General features: G+C 42.3%; 1 protein-coding gene across 2 annotated transcripts in view; it reads left to right on the forward strand.

The window, feature by feature from the left end:
• The first annotated feature begins 262 nt into the window (after nucleotides 1-262).
• Nucleotides 263-14,067, forward strand: part of KDM4C (lysine demethylase 4C) — a 404,611-nt gene continuing 390,806 nt past the window's right edge. Inside the window, exons 1-2 of one of the 2 annotated variants that reach the window (XM_069574115.1) lie at nucleotides 644-808; nucleotides 1,168-1,310. The gene's annotated coding sequence lies outside the window, so the exon portion shown is untranslated. Of the gene's footprint in view, nucleotides 809-1,167; nucleotides 1,311-14,067 lie in introns of both variants that reach the window. The other variant, XM_069574114.1, reaches the window with a different exon arrangement.

Below are 14,067 nucleotides of genomic sequence, written 5' to 3' on the forward strand. Positions count from 1 at the left end.
TTTGACTCCTCTCGGCTAATAACAAGCTTCTTGCTTGAGTTACTTGTTAAGGGGTTGGCAGGCAGACACGTTTAGCCTACTTGGACCTCCCATGTCGGTCTAGAGTCTCAGAAGTCTCAGCCATAAAACACTGTCATTGCTGCCCAGCAGCAAGCCGAGACATCCTAGCCAGGCTCCGCTGGGCACTGAGAGACCCCACCCATGGCAACGCCACTCTGACGTCTGCGCGCCGGGGACCGCCATAGGCCCGCGTCGGAGCCCTGGGCGACGTGTGGCGCGTGGACTTCATCAGGTCCAACCCTGCGGGAACCCGGTACGCGCTCCCAGACAAGGTTTTGTGCACCTGTCTCTTCCTTCTGCTCAAGTATCTTCCCCTTCTGGGCAAAAGAGGACGTATCCCTTTCCAGAAAACACGAAGCGCGGCGGCGAGCGAGCCTAGCCTAAGAACTGTGCGAAAGATTAAGCCAAAGCAAGAAGGTGCTTGGCACCTTTAAGCTGTTTGGAAGTTCACGTGACCCACCAAGTGCCGGGCCCCAGCGGTCACGTGACGACGCGCGCGCCCTCGCGCAGGGAGAGCCGGCTGGCCCCGTGCGCGCGCCTTCGCCGCTGCCTCCCAGCCCTCGACGGGAGGGTGAGGAGCTGCGGAGTGATCGGGCAACTGGGGCCGGGTGCGCGTGCGCAGCGAACAGCTGTCACCCAGTGCGGAACAAGTCTTCCAAATTTCCCAAATCTCCCTGGGCCGGAGGCCACCGTTTTCCTTCTCATCTTCCTCCTCGGGGTCGTGTCCTCGCCCCCGCCCGCGCGCCAGGTAACCGCTTTTCCGGAGTCCGGGGGATGGGGCCGGTGGGGGGAGGGGCCCGGGCGGTCTTCCCGGCACTGTCCCGCTCCGCGCGGGGCAGCAGGGGGTGCCGGCGTCTGGCAGAGCGGAGACGCCGGGCCGGAGACGCTCGGTCCGTGGACGCCGTGGCTGTCACGCTGGCGAGAGAGTGGCCGGCCATGGTCGCAGGGCTGGGAAGCGGGAGCCAGTGACAGCCCGCTCCGGCCCTCGCGGAGGTTCGGTCCCCGGGCTCGCCGTTCTCCCGGGGACCGGAGTCGGGGTCGCGCTCGGTGGAGCAGAGGAGCGCGCGGTGGTTCGGGAATGCCGACTCCTTACCTTTCCCCTTCCAGCCCGGTCTGCGGCGGACTCCGGGGAGGCCGGGCCTGGCGCGCCCCTTGGGGCCATTTCTTCCTGGGACTATCTCGACCCGCGACGTGAGGGTGAAGGCTCCTCTCCAGACCACCCCACCGTAGGCAGCTAACCCCTCTCCTGGGTTCGTCCTTAGCCCCTGTGGCTGTCCTTTTGGTTTTTCCGGTGTGGGGCCATTTCTTCCTGCAGTGCTTCTTGCCGTGATGCGTTGTAGACAGTGGGTGCTTAATAAATATAAGTCGGTTCGGGTCGCGTGGAATGCTAGGCATGGCACGTGGCTAGGGTTGGGAATGTGAAGAAAGGAGCCAGGTAGGCTGGGGCTCCCGGCTCGAGCTTGGGGTTTTCCTCTGGGCTCAGCCAATGAAACCAGCAGGGCTCGATTCGGATGCTTTCCGGGTGAACTCGGAGCCAGTCTTCCCTTGAGCTGCAACCACGCACGTCTGCACGGTCTGGCTTTGGTTGTGGGCGATGCCTGGGAGGTTTTTTGTCTGGTTCCTTCTCACTAGAGAAGAGGGGACAAACTTTTTTTTTTTTTTTAAGCAGTTGGCAAATTACCCTGCGGGATGATTTATCAACCGCTGCTTTGGAAGTATAGGTTAAAAGTTGCAATCGTTCCGCCCTTATCCTCGTGGAAGTTTCTTGGTAGGGTCGGTTCACCTACGTTCAGACCAAACTTTGTTCCATTTCACCCACTTGAATTTGCAGTATTTTTTTTTTTTAATCTCAGGAAACTCAGCTTCACTGTTTCTTTGGCAACAGTTACAAATATTCTACTTTCAAAATGTCGTGGTTGAAAATTAGTGGCTTTAAATCTTGAAGATCCATTTTTACTTTTTAGCACTCAGTTCTTTCTGATCTTTAGTCAATTTCTCCCACCTTGCTAGTCCTCTCCCACCCCCCCAGGCTTTGTTTTGGAATGTATTTCATGGTAATTCGGGTTTTAAAGGCCCTCTTTCTTCCAATTTAAGGTGCTGTGAAAAGTTTGCACATTAGAGCACCCTCACGAACTTGACAGTACAATTTAAATAGTAGAGTTGTTTCATCTTATTAACATACTATAATCTGTTGCTTTTGTAAAGTTAAAAACATATTTTAATATTGCACGTGCACAGATATTTACAACAGGTACAGTCCATTGCTGTCAGTAACATTCTGTGAGAATGCAGATTTTAAGAGACAGGGAACAGGTACTTAAAATTTCTTAGACTTAAATTTTCAATTTAAGGACGAAAATCTGGTATATTGAGTTCCCTTCTGGACATCTTAATCACCAAGGAGTAGGTTAGGTGTCCCTGAGGCACAGTCTGAATTCTTTGCTTTTCTCATTGTTTTCTAATTGCTTGTTGACTGACTTTTCTACTCCAGTAGAAAGGTATAGTCTGAGCACAGGTTTTGTGTGCAGATTGAATGTATTTTCTTTGTTCTGTTTCCAGCAGTTTGCCATAGTGCCCCAGGAGCTGCAGATATCCTCTTTCTTATTAAAAGCTTTATTGAGATATAATTCACATACTGTGAAATCCACCTATTTAAAAGTGGATTTTTTTCCCTTGGTTTTTAGTATTTGCATAGAATTGAGCAACCATTAGCCCAATCCATTTTAGACCTTTTTTTTGAAAAAAAAAAAAATCACCTCAGAATTCGTTTCCAATTAGCAGTTATTGTCCATTTCTTCCAAATCCAGTCTCCACCCCAGCCCCTAGGCAGTGACTTTGTCTGCTTTGTGTCTCAATGACTTGCCTATTCTGGACTTTACATATAAATGTTAGCATATGATACTTGGTCTTTTCTGGCTAGATTTTTTTCGCTTAGCCTAATATTTTCAAAGTTCATCCATGTTATAGCATGTTTCAATACTTTATTCATTTTTATGGCTAATATTCCATTGTATGGATATGTCACATTTTGTCTGTTCATTGGTTGATGAGCATTTGGGTTGTTTCTACATTTTGTCTGTGATAATTAATGCTGTGAACATCCACGAACTGGTTTTTGTATGGATGCATTTTTTAAAAAATTTGTTATTTTACTCTTGGGTATATAGCTAGTAGTGGAATTGCTGGACTAAACATTTTCTCTTGAATGAGTGAATGAGCAGGTAGGGATAATAGTATTGAGAGCTGCTTTCTCCAAGTCTTTGAGGGTCCTATTTTGGCTCTTTCCTGTTCTACCAAGGAAAGACCACTTCTTAAAGGCAGAATTCTCTGTGTGTGGCATCTCCTGAGCTTAGTGCTATGTTTTTCTTGTGTGGATGTCATTAAGATCGTCCCTTTCTGTTAGCCCAGTGTTTTTTTTTTTGTTTTTTTTTTTTTACCTATGTAATAGTCATAATGATTATTTCATTGATACTGATGTATTTATAGTATGTTTATTAGAGATATGATAAAATATGTATATTCCATTCTCTTTAAACTCAGTGTCTGATGCAGGGCTTTCAATCTTTTAAAGTTTGTTTTTTCTCTTTTTGGTAATATGAATATTTAATGCTCCTTTCCCTGCCTTCATTTCTTTTCTTTTCTATAGACCCTTTTTTATTTCTATGTGAGTTTCTTGGGAGCTGTGACATAGTTAAAGTCACTATATTTTCTTTATCTTTACCAATCCAGAAGGTTTTATGGAGCCTAAAGGATATATTAAAAATGTTGGATTATTATCTTTTTCTCCTTGCAGCTTCACCCGCCTCTCCACTCTTCAAGATTCCCCTGTGCCCCTACCCTTAATACCCTTTGGGAGAACATGCTGGTCCTCTAAGTCCACACTTGGAGGGCCTAATCCTTTCCCTACCTGAGTAATTGTGACAGTTACTTTGAGAAGTCTATCTACTTTGCTTCCCTTTCAGTGGCCTCACCTGTTCTTTCCCCAGGGATCAAGTCCTCTCCGCTCTAACCAGGCTTTGCCTGGCCAGTCCCCTCCCTCTCCACAGTTCTTGGCTGGCTGGGGCTCATGTTCCCTCTGCTTCCACTATGACTGTAACAGCCCGTGTTCTTTGTCTTCTTAGTTACATCTTATACTTCAGATAGCTCAGCTCAGTTGTCCCTTTAAGTTAGTCTTTCTTCAGTCCCATACCAGTCATAGCAGTGTTCTGTAATCTCATTTATAGACTTAAACAGTTACACCATTAGTTGTGTATCACTCTTTACTTTCTGTCCCCATGTATGTTAAGAAAAAGCTGCACGTGAAATATTGAAAGCGGTTACTTTTGGGCAATGGGAGTATGGTTAATTTGTCTTCTTTGTGTACATATGCATCTTTGGATTTTTCTCCTATGTAACAATAGGACCTTTATTAATAGAAAAAACCAAATCCATGTTTTTAAGAAAATCTGTTCTCTAATAAACCGTGTTCATTATTAGACTTAAGAGGAAAAAGAAAATTCATCAGTAATTGCCATTTTAACTTTTTTTTGATAACCTCGATGAGATTTTACTATAGCTTTTCAACATAGAGCTTTTATTGCATTTTGATTCTTTCTATATCTAGGGACATTTAGGGATTGGTGAGGTTGCCTGGGGATGATCTTCCCTAGAAGATTGAAATTAAACTGATTCTTATGAATAGAATCTAGCATCTGTTCGAATATGAGAGCTAAGTTTGTGTTAAAATAACTAATTTCCCTTTTTTCTCCTGAGAAATGCCCTTAATTATACATTTGTATGTTCCATAGTAGTTTTTCCTTGCAGAATTGCTTATTATCTGTGCCATTTGCCTTATTTCTGCTGGATGGTTTATTTTGCCTAGGAGTGGGTACTTGTCTTCAATAGATAGCCTGTATTATGTGCCATTCACTGTGTTAGATAATGGGCATATTGTAAACACAGTAGAAAAATGATTCCTTACTAATTCATGAAAGAGGATTATTTTGGATGTGACTCTTTAGTTACATTGTTGCTCTATATTTTCAGATACACAGTGGCTTCAACTACTGTGGTTTTTATGAATTGCTCTTCCATAGAAACTTTAAAACTTTTTAAATTTAATTTTTGCTTTATATTGAATGAACTTGGGCAAACTCTGGGAGATAGTAAGGGACAGGGAGGCCTGGCGTGCTTGGAGTCCATGGGGTCACAAAGAGTTGGACACGACTTATTGACTGACAACAACAATAAATGGTTGATTTACAGTGTTGTGCTAGTTTCAGGGGTACTGCGAAGTGATTCAGTTATATACATTTATTCTTTTTCAGATTATTTTCACATGTAGGTTATTACAGACTGTTGAGTAGAGTTCTCTGTGCTGTACAGTCATATTCGTATGTGCTCAATTGTGTCCAGCTCTTTGCAACTCTGTGGACTGTAGCCCATTAGGCCCCTCTGTCCATGGAATTCTCCAGTCAAGAATACTGGAGTGGGTTGCATTTCCTACTCAAGTGGAACTTCCTGACCCAGGGATTGAACCCAGTCTGTTATGTCTTCTGCATTGGCAGGCAGATTGTTTACCAGTGTGCCACCCGGGAGGCCCTTAAGTCCTTGTTGATCATCTAGTTGATGTATAATAGTGCATGTATGTTAATCCGAACCTCTTAATTCCCACCTCCCCCCGCCCCCGCTCCACTTTTCACCTTTATAAGTTTGTTTTCTAAGGCTGTGAGTCTATTTCTGTGAGTCTTTAAAGTATATTCTAGATTATTCTAGTTTGTATTATAAGTTACTGTGGGAAAATAAGGAGCAGAATAATGTATCCTCAAATCCTTTTTGGTGATGACTTTATTTTTGTATATTTCTCTCCGGTTTTAGTTGTTAATTTGGTATCTCTACTTGTTAACGACAACAGGCCAAACTGTGACCAGTGATCTTTTCTCTCAGCTCTGCTCCTCTGAGTTTTTCATCCTTCCCACCACATTTTAGCAGTTAACTTGGGAAACCTGAGAGTTATCCCAGACACCTCATGGCTTACTCCTTGCTTTTTTTTTTTTTCTCAGTCCTTGGTTTTGTACCATCACCAAACCTTGTCACCTCTGTTTAGATCTTCTACCTGGTACCATTTCTATATTCACTCCAGCTCCCTTGATATCTCTTCTCTACTCAGTAATCTTTTAAAATGCAAATTGTATCATTCTAATGGCCCTCAGGACATTTAAAATTCCTGCATTATCTCTTCCTGCTCCAAGCTCCTCCCTAAGCCTTATTTAGACGGTTCTGCCTTTCAGCCCACTAGCTTTTCATTTCCCCATTGTACACAGACCTTTGCTGAAAGTGCCATTTTCTTATTTTAAAGATTTAGTTAATTAATCAGTTTGGCTGTGGTGCGTGTTTGTTGCTGCACGTGGCTTTCTCTGGTTGCAGAGGGTGGGAGCTCCTCTTCGCTGTGGTTGTGTGGGCTTCTCATTGGAGTGGCTTCTTGGAGGCACACGGGTTTCACTAGTCGTGCTGCAGTCTTAGTTACCCTGCAGCATGTGGGATCTTTCCAGACTAGGGATTGAACTGATGTCTCTTGCATTGCAAGGCAGATTCTTATGTGCTGCACCACCAGGGATGTCCCTGATAGTGCCATTTTCTGCCAGACAGATTTTTCCTTCCCACTTCCTTTCCAAGTACATCTTTCTGGTCTGCTTGAGTACAGTTTCTTGAACAGTCCTGACCGGTCACCCTACCTCTTCCTCAATCTAAATCAGCTTCCCTAATGACAACCAATCTTAATTTACTTAACTTTTTCCTTCCATAACATTTAGCAGTATATAATTTTATATTTCTGCAATTATTTGATAATTTGATTCTAAACTGAAAGAATTCTACAAGGGCAAGGACCAGGTATTTTTATTTCACTTTTATCACACCAGCACTTTGTTGTCTCACAGGCATTATAGTACAGGTGCTCAGTAAACCTTTGTTATACAACTTAATGGTATTTACATACATGACAAAATTCAGGAAATTAAAATCAGGCACACGGTAGGACATACATTTTACCCATCCTGACCCCCTCCGCACGTGTAAAACTGAAACAGAAATTTCCCAGGACAGTACTTTGCCACCTGTACTGTACTCTGATATTTTCTGTTGTTCTGTTTCACATGTAAAAATACTGATAGATATCTACTAACTCAGGTAGGCCTGCAGACTGCAGTTTGAATAGCAGTTTAAGGCAATCCTAGGGAAATGCTTCATTTCCATTAGCCCCTCCCCACCTTTAAAACACAATTAAGTATTTTCTCAGTCTTGTCTGATGAAGTATAGCTTTAAATACTACCTCCCAACCCCCTCCACACATTTAAAATTAGCTATTGCTGAAAGCTAGTTTTTCTTAGAAGTTCTGGCCTCCCTCATTCTCAGAGGAGGGTTGCTTACGGTCAGATTGAGAACAATCTACACCTGACTTACTTAGGTCTTCTCTTCCAAGTTTTTTCTGGGCCACTAATAGCCAGCACTCTTCACGCTGCTTCCCTGAGCTCATTAGAGGTGTGTTTTAAGACTGGCCGCTCATCAATTTTGTTTTCTGAATTTCTCACAAACCAACAAAAAAAGATTCCAGAAATGAAAATACAAGGATCAAGGCAAACCAGTAAGTATTTGTGAACGTATGAGTTAAGGAGCCTGGCTGGGCACCTGTGTCGCATTCAGCCTATCACTCTTGCTGATTCCTAGGGCTGTGATTCTCGTCTGCTCACTTTTCAAAACCGTGTGGAAAAGGCTTGGTGCTGTTTAGCCCCACCATGAAATGTTGATCTCCACTCTCTTTTGCTAACTACATACTGGAAATAACCTAAGTGCCAAGCACAGGGATATTTTAACTGAACTCTATGCTGTGACAGCACTTTTGGGGGATTTCATATTCCTGTTCTCATTTGCAGCATTGCAGGTTCAGCAATCTGAACTTTTCCCAGTGATCCAGAGTATGTCAGACATTGGAGGACTAAAGTCCTCAGTGTCACTCCCTTATCAAACTCACAAGAACCAGAACTCAAACCCAAGGCATACATGTTCTTTGTTCTTCAGGGCTCTTTCTGGAAAGTCTGGCCTGTAGGAAACACATTATTTGATGACAGGCAGGTCCTGAAGGTGGATGTGGCAAGGAGGCATCATCTGGATGGGGTATTTTCTACCTGCTGGGCTTCTCTTGACCCTTAGAAGTACTCACTTCTATTCATCAGAGCATTCTTCCTGCGGGTCCATTTTTCCTGGTGAAGGAGGTTAAAGAAGAAAGCAAATTCCTTCACTTTGGCTCTCTTTTTATCTCCATCTTTTAACTCTTTTTTCCACGAGACATTTAACTTCTAGTCCTGAGGACATCCCTTTGTTTCTCTGATTGGATGTCAGTCTCTCTGCTTTGATTCTGTTTAGGGAGTCCATCAAGTACTCAGCAAGGTCACAGGCATCCCTTTGACTGGTACTGTTGAGGCTTATTTTTTTTTACCTGCTGTTAGCATATCTCATTCATTTTGCTTTTAATTTTCAAAAGGAAGCCTTATCTAAAATTTGGCCACTTTACTGAGAACTCTCAGTCTACAACATTCAGACAGCTCTCATTTAGCAGGAAGAATCAGGCTCTGAGATAGGGAAATTCATTTTACATGCCTTTTTGATAACTTTGTTTTTTTGTTTTTTAAAAATTATTATTTATACTTATGTGTCAAAGAAATATTTATTATTTTAATAATAATGCAATGCAAGATATACAACAGTGTATAAAATTAAGAAGGTATAAATGGGTAAAATGTATATATTCTCACCTTTGGCCATCAGGCAGTTTCTTTTTATTGGTTAACCATCATTAAAACTGTTTCTTTTAGGGCTTTTTAGACATAGTCTAAATATTCTTTATAAGATATTCTATACAACCATATGGGGCTTCCCAGGTGGCTCAGTAGGTAAAGGATCTACCTGCAGTGCAGAAGACGGAGATGCAGGTTCGATCCCTGGGTCAGGAAGATGCCCTGGAGGAGGGCTTGGCAACCCGCTCCAGTATTTTTGCCTGGGAAATCCCTGGTGAGTTACAGTCCATGGGGTTACAGAGAGTCAGACACAACTTACCGACTAAATAATACAAGCATATATGCATATGTATATCTTTTAATACAAATGGTAGTATCTGTACTTATTGTTTTGAATATTTTTCTTTTCATTTAACTGTATACCTTGGGTGTGACCATCCCATCCCACCCAGTTTTATTAAGATATGATTGACATAGAGCGCTGTATAAATTTAAGGTGTACAGCATAATGATTTGACTTAACATACATCATGAAACGATTACAACTATAAGTTTGGCGAACATCTGTCATTTCATACTGATTCAACATTAAAGAAATAGAAAAAGAATTTTCCCTGTGGTGAGACTCCTAGGATTTACTCCCTTATCAACTTTCTTGTACAATGTATATCAGTGTTAATTATCTTTATCATGTTGTTTGTAATATCCCTAGTACTTATTTATCTTGTAACTGAAAACTTGTACCTTTTGATTATTTTTATCTAATTTCCCCTATCCATCCCTTTGGGAGAGATTTTAAAAACATGAAAAAGCAAAATGGCTGTTTGGGGAGGCCTTACAAATAGCTGTGAAAAGGAGCGAGGCAAAAAGCAAAGGAGAAAAGGAAAGATATAAGCATCTGAATGCAGAGTTCCAAAGAATAGCAAGAAGAGATAAGAAAGCCTTCTTTAGCGATCAATGCAAAGAAATCGAGGAAAACAACAGAATGGGAAAGACTAGAGATCTCTTCAAGAAAATTAGAGATACCAAGGGAACATTTCATGCAAAGATGGGCTTGATAAAGGACAGAAATGGTATGGACCTAACAGAAGCAGAAGATATTAAGAAGAGGTGGCAAGAATACACGGAACAACTGTACAAAAAAGATCTTCACGACCCAGATAATCATGATGATGTGATCACTCATATAGAGCCAGACATCCTGGAATGTGAAGTCAAGTGGGCCTTAGAAAGCATCACTACAAACAAAGCTAGTAGAGGTGATGGAATTCCAGTTGAGCTGTTTCAAATCCTAAAAGATGATGCTGTGAAAGTGCTGCACTCAATATGCCAGCAAATTTGGAAAACTCAGCAGTGGCCACAGGACTGGAAAAGGTCAGTTTTCATTCCAATCCCAAAGAAAGGCAACGCCAAAGAATGCTCAAACTACCACACAATTGCACTCATCTCACATGCTAGTAAAGTACTGCTCAAAATTCTCCAAGCCAGGCTTCAGCAATACGTGAACCGTGAACTTCCTGATGTTCAAGCTGGTTTTAGAAAAGGCAGAGGAACCAGAGATCAAATTGCCAGCATCTGCTGGATCATGGAAAAAGCAAGAGAGTTTGAGAAAAACATCTATTTCTGCTTTATTGACTGTGCCAAAGCCCTTGACTGTGTGGATCACAATAAACTATGGAAAATTCTGAAAGAGATGGGAATACCAGACTACCTAACCTGCCTCTTGAGAAATCTGTATGCAGGTCAGGAAGCAACAGTTAGAACTGGACATGGAATAACAGACTGGTTCCAAATAGGAAAAGGAGTATGTCAAGGCTGTATATTGTCACCCTGCTTCTTTAACTTATATGCAGAGTACATCATGAGAAACGCCGGACTGGAAGAAACACAAGCTGGAATCAAGATTGCTGGGAGAAATATCAGTAACCTCAGATATGTGGATGACACCATCCTTATGGCAGAAAGTGAAGAGGAACTAAAAAGCCTCCTGATGAAAGTGAAAGAGGAGAGTGAAAAAGTTGGCTTAAAGCTCAACATTCAGAAAATGAAGATCATGGCATCCGGTCCCATCACTTCATGGGAAATAGACGGGGAAACAGTAGAAACAGTGTCAGACTTTATTTTTTTGGGCTCCAAAATCACCACAGGTGGTGACTGCAGCCATGAAATTAAAAGATGCTTACTCCTTGGAAGAAAAGGAGTGACCAACCTAGATAGCATATTCAAAAGCAGGGACATTACTTTGCCGACTAAGGTCCGTCTAGTCAAGGCTATGGTTTTTCCAGTAGTCATGTATGGATGTGAGAGTTGGACTGTGAAGAAGGCTGAGCGCTGAAGAATTGATGCATTTGAACTGTGGTGTTGGAGAAGACTCTTGAGAGTCCTTTGGACTGCAAGGAGATCCAACCAGTCCATTCTGAAGGAGATTGACCTTGGGATTTCTTTGGAGGGAATGATGCTAAAGCTGAAACTCTAGTACTTTGGCCACCTCATGCGAAGAGTTGACTCATTGGAAAAGACTCTGATGCTGGGAGGGATTGGGGGCAGTAGGAGAAAGGGACGACCGAGGATGAGATGGCTGGATGGCATCACGGACTCGATGGTCATGAGTCTGAGTGAACTCTGGGAGATGGTGATGAACAGGGAGGCCTGGCGTGCTGCGATTCATGGGGTTGCAGGAAGTTGGACACGACTGAGCGAGTGAACTGAACTGAACTGATATGTTATTGTTCAGTTGCCTGCTGCTGCTAAGTCACTTCAGTCGTGACTGACTCTGTGTGACCCCATAGACAGCAGCCCACCAGGCTCCCTGGTCCCTGGGATTCTCCAGGCAAGAACACTGGAGTGGGTTGCCATTTCCTGCTCCTATGCATGAAAGTGAAAAGTGAAAGTGAAGTCGCTCAGTCATATCCGACTCTTTGGGACTGCATAGACTGCAGCACACCAGGCCTCCCTGTTCCTCACCATCTCCTGAAGTTTGCCCAAGTTCATGACCATTGCATTGGTGATGCCATCCAGCCATCTCATCCTCTAATGCCCTCTTGTCCTTCTGCCCTCAGTCTTTCCCAGCATCAGGAACTTTTCCAGTGAGTTGGTTATTGGCATCAGATGACCAAAATACTGGAGCTTCAGCTTCAGCATCAGTCCTTCCAGTGAGAGTATTCAGCGTTGATTTCATTTAAGATTTACTGGTTTGGTCTCCTTGATGTCCAAGGGACTTGTGGAAGTCTTCTCCAGCTCCACAGTTCGAAGGCATCAATTCTTCGGTGTTCTGTCTTGTTTACGGTCCAGCTCTCACAAACGTACATGACCACTGGGAAGACCACAGCCTTGACGATATGGACCTTTGTTGGCAGAGTAATGTTTCTGCGTTTCAACACACTGTCTAGGTTTGTCATAGCTTTCCTGCTGAGAAGCAATCGTCTTCTGATTTCATGGCTACAGTCACCATCTGTGGTGATTTTAGAGCCCAAGAAGAGGAAATCTGTCACTACTTCCACCTTTTCTCCTTCTATGAATATGTATAGAGCTTCTTTTTAAAAATGATTATACAATTTTGCATTGTATAATGATAATTGTATATATGATAATTTAACCAGTGCAGTATTGAAAGTCATTTAGGTTCTTATACGATGATCTATTTATGTACCATTACCTCCGTTTAAAAAAACAAAACTGATTTGTTTGATTGTGTTGGGTCTTAGTTGCATCATGCAGGATCTTTTCTTGTGGTGCATGAACTCTAGATGTGGCTTGCAGGCTTAGTTACCCTTTGGCATGTGGGATCTTAGTTCCTGGAGCAAGGATTAAACTTGTGTCCTCTCCATTGCAAGGCAGATTCTCAACCACTGGACCACCAGGGAAGTCCCATATCAATGTTTTAATTGTCATAGCTTTATAATATGTGTATATATAAAAGAATCAGATTTTACAGAATATTTTTTAAAATTAATTTTATTTCTTTATTTATGGTTGCACTGGTCTTTGTTGCTGCTCAGACTTTTCTCTAGTTTTGACAAGTGAGGCTATTCTCTAACTGAGGTGCTCAGGGTTCTCATTGTGGTGACTTCTCTTGTGAAAGAATTGATGCTTTTGAATTTTGTTGATGGAGAAGGCTCTTGAGAGTCCCTTGGACTTCAAGGAGATCAAACCGGTTAGTCCTAAAGGAAATCAACCCTGAATATTCATTGGAAGAACTGATGCTGAAGCTGAATATCTAACACTCTGGCCACCTGATGTGAAGAGCTGACTCATTGGGAAAGACCCTGGTGCTGGGAAAGATGGAAGGCAAAAGGACAAGAGGGTGGCAGAGGATGAGAGGGTTGGATAGCATCCCTAACTCAATGGATATGAGTCTGAGCAAACTCTGGGAGATAGTGAAGGACAGGGAAGTCTGGCGTGTTGCAGTCCATGCAGTGGCAAAGAGTCAGACATGACTTACCCACTGAACAAAAAAATTACCCATTTTAGCCTTGTGTCTTAAGGATTTTAAAGCTTGTCCTCCCTACTCCCCACATTGCAATCAGGAACAGTTTAAGTAACATTGGGTTATGTTTCTTAAAAATTGAGCATAATTCTGTGAAAACATCTGGGCTTGGTGTTGCAGATTTATTCTTAATCTAGTGGGCTTTGTTTTTGTGGTAGCAGGAGAGCTGAGTAAAGACGTCAGTTATGTTTCAGGTCTGAGTCTGGGGTATACTAAATGTGCAATCATTGTACCTACTTGCTGTTGGGTTTTAGGATAGGGATTTTTATTTCTGAGCCTTAGTCTCACAATTTCACAGAAAACTTTAAAGAATGGAAATGAGATACTGTATGAAAAAGCACAGTAAAGAACCAAAAAATGCAGGGCTTTTTTGATTTTTCCTTTTAAAGGTTCATTTTAATAAGACAGTGGTATTTAAAGAGTTGTCAGTGAGCATAGTTCTCAGTATCATACTGTTGAGAAGCAGATAGACTGTGCCTCTGCCTCCCCCGAAAGACCAGGCAAATGGAGAAAGACTGGGCACATGGAGACATTTGTTTTGCTGTTAAACAATAAAAATTATGAGTCCAGCAACCAAAGGTGGCTCAGAAGTTCTTTTTTTGTAAACATTAATGAAGGTTTGGCCTTATTTATTAAACCATATTTTATAATCAGTAAGAAGCATTGGGTAGCAGATTATGATTTCTTTGTGCTTGTATCATGATTGTGTTTATTATGATTTCAAGATTTGTTATCTTGAAAATTAAACTA

The sequence above is a fragment of the Ovis canadensis genome, chromosome 2 (assembly GCF_042477335.2).
Source record: "Ovis canadensis isolate MfBH-ARS-UI-01 breed Bighorn chromosome 2, ARS-UI_OviCan_v2, whole genome shotgun sequence".
Taxonomy (NCBI): Eukaryota; Metazoa; Chordata; class Mammalia; order Artiodactyla; family Bovidae; genus Ovis; species Ovis canadensis.